The following is a 9,463-nucleotide window of genomic DNA, read 5'->3' as shown; positions in this document are numbered from 1 at the left end:
TCATTCAGAAGGCGTCTCAGTAACCGAGGGCGACGAGCTACCGAATTCCCTCCAAGCGTGAACTGAATTCCACTGTAAATAAATATTGTTATGTTGTTCAGAATCTGCGTTCCGTTGTTTCTTCTAGAAATTTAATGTACGGAAGCGGTGTATAACCACTTCCCTACAGTAGCATATTAGGTCACAGGAATTAATTCAACGAAAAAAATTTTCCAATGATTCCAGGGGTGGGGGGAGTCCTTTTTTTCCGAATCAAAATAAGGGATTTACAGCATATTAGGAGGTCAAGGTACTTGATTCCACGCAAAAAAATCCGAGTTTTTTTTAGCGAAAATCGTGCGGCTGAAAGAAAGAATCAAATACCATGTTTTTTCGCTTTAAGTGTATCCAACGTAGGTGCACTAAAGGAGAGTTAGCAGTTATTTCTAGCAGGTCGAGCAATTGCGTACAGGTTTCCCTCATTGGTTCGAGACAAAATAGTATTTAGTAAATTTCAAAAACTGAAAGCTGCTGAGAGACCTCAGAATGGCGAAAAGTAATATAGAACAAGACTTAAATTTTAAATGTGGGTCATGGAAAGAATCCAAAGACGCAGCTAGGAATAGCGAAAGACGGTAACTGTCACAGCAAAAACCACTTCAAAGATGGCAATACTGACGAGTAACGCGGAGGATCAGGTTAAATGTTATACTTGACTTACATCGAAGTCATAGCAATTAATGGAAAATTACAAATGCGAGGTTCTTTCGATACTGGTGTGGATTAAACAGATGAAAACTTAAAAATTTATTAAACAAGTCAGGGTTTTATTAAACTTGTGCTCAAAGTTTTTAGCTCGCCTCTTATTTGTGGCGAAGGAAGCAAATGAAGGATCTTGTTCCAAAATCACTGGCTATCTGGCTTTTTAACGTACCTTTCACTTATGTGTAAGTTATACAGATTAAAACAACTGTCGCCATGGAACAATTAACTAATTTAAAAAAAAAAATCCCCAATATTTTCATGAGCACAGCAAGAGTGCAAACCAATAAAATTACTTTTCAGAAAATTCCATAAAAAAGGTGAAATCGATACGCTATGCTACTTAAGCTACATATTTAAAAAGGTTGCCCAGTCTTAGGAAAGAAGTGGCAGAATAACAATTGGTTTAAGTTTACCGGTTTTAAAGATTGAAGTGGCTGAAGTTTTTACAGATGAACTTAAATGTCATGGATACAAACGGATGAATTTATGTCGGCCAAGTACAGACTAAATAATTAAACAGAGAAAAAAACTGAAAAATTAAAATCAGAAGCTTATAAGCCTTTTGAAGGCCTGTGACAAAAATGAAAAAAATTTAGTATGGAACTCAAGACCAGTTTTATAATATAGTAAATACAAATACAAACCTTTAGGGCTAGGCTGAAGACATTTTTATGGCAAAAGTACTTTCCAATAATTAGGTACCTTGATAGATAAATCAGTTGTACCTAAATCAAATGACGGAGTTTTGGAATAGCAATCACAAATATTAAATAAAAAAGTCTCTATTCCATTCTTTTCCCCTTTTCGTTTCCCACGAAGCAGTGCTAGCTGTTGCAAAACTCCGCCGAAGCAACACCTTTTTATATTGATTTGCAATGAAAATAGAATAGCAATGGAATTATAAATCTAAAACTACAGCACTTCTATTAAAAAAGAATCTATCTTATGCGGAACGATAACAAAATTTGGCGTGGAAAGGTTTAGGACACAAAACCCAGATACAGTTAAATTACAAAATTTTATGTAAGACAACTTGAACAAACACCATTACAGTTAAAACAATATTCAGTGACCATTATTAAAGTCAGGTATAAATTATTGGAGTAAATTCCTTCAAGACGGGTTTGTATATCTGAGGTGCATGCTTGACCGGAGGTTTCTTTTTCACAGTTTTGAGAAGTTCCCGGCGGCGAATATTCTTTCGCTGTCTTCTAGATCGCTTAATTTGATCAGAATCTGCCGACTGGTTAACTTCACTGGACTCTGGATTTTCTGCAGACATATTGGAGCTGCTTTTTGTATCGATATTGTCCTCGGAATCAGATGTTGTAACAGGCATATTGTCTGGTACTTCTCTCAACAATAACTGTCAAAAGATTCATTACGCTGCGTTTCTTTGAAAGAGTTCTGGACGAGTCTATTGTTATCAGGAAATGTTTGGTGTTGTACAGGTAAAAACAATCATATATTCCAAATCTAACTAGCGTTGTTAGGATTTCTTTTATCAATTTTATATTTTCTAATAATTTTTTTGATACTTGTTTTAGTTTTGTGGTTGCTCTGAGATGCCGATAATTGAGCCGTCAGCGCTCATTAGCAACAGATCAACAGATTTTATCTCATTGTTTTATTAATTTAAATGTTTTTGTTTTCTCTTCGGTATTCTTACGTAATGCTTGTCTTTGATTACAGTTTATAAGCGGAATATTTTATAACATTCCCTTGTTACAAATTATTAGAAATATTAATTGTAAACCTCACTTAATCTGTATTGTTTGTAGTGATTTCTCTATTTATATCGGTTAGATTCTTAACAAAAACCATGAATGACCAAACATCTCAATTTCATCAATTATTAATCTGTTGTCTTAAGTCTTTGCAAGAAATCCAAGACCTTGTTAGGCGTTTGTTGTCATCGTGTGTTGTGACTGTGTCAGTATTATTAAGAAATATGGAACAAACACACATGTTTATCGTATTAGTTGAGTGGTGTTGTTGCTGTTGCTGTGATGATGATCGTTGTTGTTGCTATATTTAGGGTGATTTCTGAGGATAAAATCTGTGTACACGGTCATTTGGGGGCATTTTACATTTAAGTAAAACCGACGTAGATACTGGAACATCAAGCCTCCTCACCCAGTCGTATAATTTATTAAAATATACAAATTCTACATTTTGTTTTACCAAGGCCTCATGAATAGAATGGCGAAAGCGTTGAGCCAAGAGCAGCCAGCGATATCCACTCATCATTAGCAAATCTACTTTATGGGATTCTTTGTTCAAGCGCGACACCATCATTCCAGCTTCATGGGGCAGAACAGCAACCAGCAAATAAAGGAACATGTCCGTCATTAACTCAGTCTTCTGCTTCTCTGCCACACCTCCCTGATCTATGGCTGATCCTTCATATTACAGCTCCAAACCCAAGAAAATAGAAACAGAAACCAAAATAGCAATACGCTATAAACACAAACATCAATAAATCTCGGATCTTTCTGATTTGATGGGCGCCACTTGTTTTCTTAATGAAACACTTTCAAATTTGGGATACTGGTAGAATGTGTCATATAAAACATCTTTTTCTCTTAGCCTTCGTAACAAAACTTTCTATCTTGCAAGTTATTTCATGTTAAAAGTTGTCGTATTTCGGTAATTTCAACCAATCACTGACGTCTATTCAGCTGAATACAGTTACTGCTGTTTTTGTCGACAATAATTTTTGCCGGTGTCAAAATTGTTATTCTCTGGTAATTATGACATATTTCATCTGCTTTTTTGGTTTGTTTTCTTTTGAAGCAGACAAAATTACAGAAAAATGGTAATCTATACGCATATATTGTTTATATAATAAATTACGCTGTGCGTATCTGTGTTTGTATTAATGTATGTTTGAAGATAATCTCGTTTCAAACCACTCACCCAATGATTATTTTTGCCAAATTTGGTGCAATTCTTTTCAAAAAATTTTCGGTAATTTTCTATGTACTGTGTACTCAGTAACACATTTTCTAAATGATGGTAGAGTTTGATTTGAGGAAGATTTGGCTGCTATTTCTAGGAAATGAAGCAACTATTTGAAAGCCCTTTTTTTTTTCAACTATTTTGTTAGCTTTTTCCCCTTATTAGCTATTATCCAATCAACTGAAACAAGTAGAATAGTGTAATTCAAGCATATTGGCAGGAGCCTGGTTTTTGAGGGAATGAGTAAGTCAATTATATTAATCTCAGTGCATAACTGGTGCTTAATTTTATATGAACAATTTGGCTGGATAAAGGGGTCTGTATCCTTGGCTTTTGCATTCCTTCTGAGACAAAAGGCAAGAGCTGTGTCGTTAAAACTTGTAAGATTGAAGTAGTTAATCTTGACTAATATATGGATGGCTGCAGAAGAAAATACATGGGCAAGAGAATTTCATAAGGATGACAATCAGGTAGGAAAGAATTTAATGCTTGGTTTGCAGGTGAATTACAACCTATGTGAGCTTCAAACCTGTTGTCGCCAAATGCTGTAACATGGTTTGTATCCATTATAGTAGTACCACCACTATTGGGATAATGGCATACAATATGCAGTACCAGTGCGATAAAATTAGATAATGCAGTAGCAATAAGAACATAACTATCTCTCAAGAGCCAACAATAAATATTCCAAATGAACAAACCGACCCACATTTTCCAACTTCATAGCCATTCTTTGAGGTTTGATTAAAGTCACCTCTGGAAACATGGGTGTTTCATTCATTTAAGTTGTTAGGTCCGAAGTTTTGCCAACAGAACAAAATTATTTATTTTTATCTTTGATATTTAGTGCTCATTGTTACATTGCTGGACTTTTTTTGATTATCTGTCCCATATAAGTTGGAATTTCTCCCATTTGACCTGGATCTTTCGTTGCTTTGTTGATTTATAAAGATTATTTTCTGTGTTATTCAAATTAGCTTTCAATTCAGATACACAGACACACACACGTGCACATAATTCTTTTATAAAATCTTTTGAACTTTCGAAATATTAGTCTAAATGACTGAAATGTGCGTTATAGAAGAACCTTTGTAAAATAGTTTTAAAAAAAACTTTGAAAGGAAACAATTAACTCTTAATGATTGCAGACCAGCTCCGAAATTACCTAATTTGCGAAGTTCCAACAAGAAATGTATTCAACAATTTCAAACTAATCTATATGAAAGAAAAAAAATATAAGCATTACCTACCGTCCTCCTGACGTGGTTAACCATAGAGATCACTTCAGAGATGCTTTGTCGCTCATAAGTCTAACCCTAGCTGAGGCCATCACACAGGCTAATATACTTTTAACACGGGTCTTTAATTTTCCTAGTCTTAGCTGCTCTGAGGGTTATGTCAACCTGGAACTAAGCAACTGAATAGGAAAGGATACAAACGCTCTCCTCGATAGCACTAAAGACTTTCTCATACAACAAATCATTATCCGTCCAATTAGGGAAAATAACATACTCGGCCTAGTCTTCATTCACAATGTTCAGGTCATTCTCACCACTATTTCCGAGCAAAGCATTATAGAATTATCTGTATATGGTACAAAGAGGGCAACATACTCAAATAACCTTAAACATAACTCACTCATCATGAACTTAAGTTTCAGGAAGGCCAACTGGAGAGATATTGAAGCCGAAATCTTCAAAAGAAATTGGTTTCAGAGTATTAGCAACCTCAATATTAACGTGGGAATGAAGTTTTTGTATGAAGAGATAATCAAGATCTGTCAAAAGCATGTCCCAAATAAACGCCTACTCCCACAAGAAATTAATTCCACAAGATAGATAGAAACTAATACATAACAGAACTAAACACATAACCAGATTGATTCTGTAATGGATCAGAATGCATCATATGCTAATGATCCTGCACAAATAACCACATTCTTAAGTGAAGAATATAACAATGCATTTTCCCAACTTATAGTTAACAAAATGATACATAATCCAAACGAATTTTTTAATCCCCACAACTCAACTGCAGAAACACATCGAAAAATTAATGATAACATAGAAGATGATATACTTGCAGGTATTAATAACTCAGATTCAAACTCAGCATCTATACCAGATGGTCTCCCAGCCATATTGCAAAAATTACCTCATGAAATCATTAAAGGTACTATTTCAAATGCCGACATATTCCCAGGACTATCACGGACGGATGGTCCAAACTTCGGCATTGGAAAGAATTTTAATGCACAAACTCTTATACACAGTCAGCTTCCAAATATACTACCTTCGAAATCATGAGCAAAAATACCCAATTGTACCTGTCTGATATTTAGAGGTCCCCAATTGTTCAACTAGCTATCTAAATTAATCAGAAATATAAAAGGGACTTCTACTGAAACATTTAAATATCCATTCAAGGATGCACTCAGGGGAAATCATCTGCTAGAAAACTCAATCATAGACCACCTTCCAGTCAAAAAGCAACAACAAAACTAATAGAAAATAAATTAAGGTGGTGCTCCAGCATGGCCACAGTACTATCATTAAAAGAATACAAGTACACACACTCATGCATGTGCGTGCATGCGTTCGGGCATGTGTGTGAGTTGTCTTGTTTCAATATTGTACCAGACGGCAGTCTTCAGTAGTATTCCCAATGGTACCGCTGACCACAATCTTTTATACCAATGCCAAATATGTGTATATATAAATCAGACTGGAACCGAGTATAGCTTTCCGGTTTACCAATTCCAGTCAAACAAGGTAACCCATGCCAGCATGGAAGCCGGACACTAAATGATGATGATGATGATATATATTTATGTATTATTTTATTCTTTTACTTGTTTCAGTCATTTGACTCTGGCTATGCTAGAGCCCTGCCTTTAGTAAAGCAAATCGACCCCAGGACTTATTCTTTGTAAGCCTAGTACTTATTCTATCGGTCTCTTTTGGTGAACGCACTATCATCGGTTGTCAAGCGATGTTGGAGTGACAAACACTGCCACACAAACATACACACACACACATATACACATGACAGGCTTCTTTCAGTTTCCATCTACCAAATCCACTCACAAGGCTTTGGTCGGCTCAAGTCTTTAGTAGAAGACACTTGCCCAAGGTGCCACATAAAAGGACTGAATCCGGAACCATGTGGCTGGTAAGCAAGCTACATACCACACAGCCACTCATATGCTATATCAAGTAAAATCTGAAGACAAGTTAATAAACAAGAGTACAAAATAGTATAGCATTGCTAGAAATAAGAGTCAAAATAAAAGCCACAAAAAAGCACTAACCCAGTGAGTTGATGAAAGAGAGCACCTTGCCGTGGTGAGACGAACTCACAAATGAAGTAACAGTTATACCCATATCATGTGATTTCGAACTCTGATTAATTTAATCCTAGTTCTCGTCAGTTGTGGATCTTACTGTACTCAAGGTTAAAGGGTAATTCGCCTTATTAAATATATCATAATATGGGTGGCCCATTAGCAATTAAAGCCTAATGGCAAATTAATAAATAAGGGTACAAAATGATACCAGCATTACTATATATATATATATATATATATATATATATATATATATATATATATATATATATATACATACAGACGAAAAGAAAATGGAGGAAAAAAGCAATAAGAAGTGTGTCTTTTGTACTAGGAAGCCATTGTTTAATTAGTTAAGAAAGGTAAGAGTAAGAGTGAGTTTACGATTGTTTCTGTGTACCGTGGTGAGGAAAATATATATTTACTAGCAGAGATGCCTGGCGTTGCCCATGTTACATGCAATGGAAGAATTAGACTTTTCCGTTCTATTTTCTATAATGAATTGGAAAACCTATGATTTGGTTTTCATCAAAATTACAGATGAAGGTTCTTTCCCTCTTTACACACTGTAAAAAATTCTATTCATGACACATGTATCCCATACTACTGATTTTTATATGCAGATTCCAAAATTCCAGTCTTATGGAACTTGTTAAAAGGATTTTGCTCCTGAAAAATGGAGGTTATGGAGCTCTAAAATGTGGGAATTAAGGCCCCTATTGGGGGTGGGTGTCTTAATGTCAACCAGAGAAGTTGAATTGTTGAGAATCTTTTTGACTTGGGTGTTATATCTATTGTTTGAATTTCTTTGAAGTGGGAAATATATATGTATGTTCACTGGGTTTATAAAAGAGAGCAAAGCTACAGGAAACCAAAAGACAAATGATCACAATAAGCAGTCAGCTACCCTACCCTAGTCATTGCTACTCCCCAATCTAGAATTCCTCACCATACAGGTGACAGGCACAGCTTTAAGATGCATTAAGGATCTGTAGCAATTGGAAGGGTGAGACACAACTGAAATAAACATTAACAACTGTGTGATGTGAGGGCTAAGGGGAAATGAAAGTGTCACCTCTGGAGTTTGCAACTGACCACTATACTGACAGGTGACTGGACAGAATATATTTCCAATCTATAAATGTCTTTGAATAACCAGTCACTCATCTGTGAAGGCCTTGAAATCAATGTTACCACCTGGGGATTATGTGTTACCCAGTGATGATAAAAAGACTCAAAGGAGGTCTGCAAGGAAATAAATTTAGTCAACACTTTGCAACTGAATCAGTGGAGGCAAAAATGCCTCTCATTTATTTGACAATTTATGCACCACATTGCAGAAATCACAATGTAAGTATATCTCAAAGCAAACTCTTACACTGTTGTACCATTGAATTACAAATAACGCTCATCTTTTGTGCTCGGGTGACCCTACAGCTTCCAAGAGTACAACTGTATTCGTCTTCGCTTAGGAAAAATGACTAAATTGTGGGTGTTAAGTCCACATGAAGAGGTCTTTCTAACTTCTAAGAAGATGAAATTTTAGAAATATTACTTCATTTGTGTCTAATATCTATGATTAAAATTTCATCAACAGCAAAAATATATGAATTTTCATGGGGGTTATGGCCCTTATGCATAGAATATAATTACCAAATTTCGTAAAGATCCATTCAGTACTTTTGACCTAGTTTTGGTTAATAAAAAATGACTAAAATTTGGGAGTTAAGGCCCCCACTAGGGAGTCTTTTGTGAGACTCCCTAGTGGGAGAAGTGGAAAGTTTGAGAATACATCTTGATGTGTGTTAATTACCCATAGTTGAAATTTCATCAACATCAAAAATTTATGAATTTCCATGAGGGTTCTGCCTCCTTTAAGCCATCTCAAATTCAAACCAAACATACTGCATTATACCTGCCCTTATGCATTGAATCTAAGTTCCAAAAATCATAAGGATCCATTCAGTAATTTTGGCCCATGAAATTGTATGAAACACACAGCATTACCCTTCTCCCTAGGCTTGGATTTTGTGTTCCAAATTTCATTAGGATCGGTGCAGTAGTTTTTGAATGTATAAGTAACACACGAACACACATAAAGACATTAACTTTTATATAATAGATATGAATATCCACATATACATACACGTATGTGTGTGTGTATTATATACACACACACACACACACAGACACACACACACACACACACAAAGATAGATTGATAGATACCACTGAGTGGGCAAAGAAAAATATGAGACACTGCCTAGTGCTTTCTTTTATTTTGATAAGCCTGGTACTTATTCTATCAGTTTCTTCTTGTGAAACCAGTATGTTATGGGAATGTAAATAAACAGCAGATGTGAAGCAGTGATGAGGGAGAAACACAGAGAGAAAGACATGCACTTACATATA

At 35.4% G+C, this 9,463-nt stretch overlaps 1 protein-coding gene across 1 annotated transcript in view; it reads left to right on the top strand.

The window, feature by feature from the left end:
* Positions 1-531: 531 nt before the first annotated feature.
* The window catches only part of LOC106881157 (uncharacterized), a 27,383-nt gene continuing 18,451 nt past the window's right edge, over positions 532-9,463 (top strand). Inside the window, exon 1 of the mRNA XM_014931443.2 lies at positions 532-2,195. The gene's annotated coding sequence lies outside the window, so the exon portion shown is untranslated. The remainder of the gene's footprint in view (positions 2,196-9,463) is intronic.

This window comes from Octopus bimaculoides, chromosome 1, assembly GCF_001194135.2.
Source record: "Octopus bimaculoides isolate UCB-OBI-ISO-001 chromosome 1, ASM119413v2, whole genome shotgun sequence".
NCBI lineage: Eukaryota > Metazoa > Mollusca > Cephalopoda > Octopoda > Octopodidae > Octopus > Octopus bimaculoides.
This window is presented reverse-complemented; position numbering and strand designations above follow the sequence as displayed.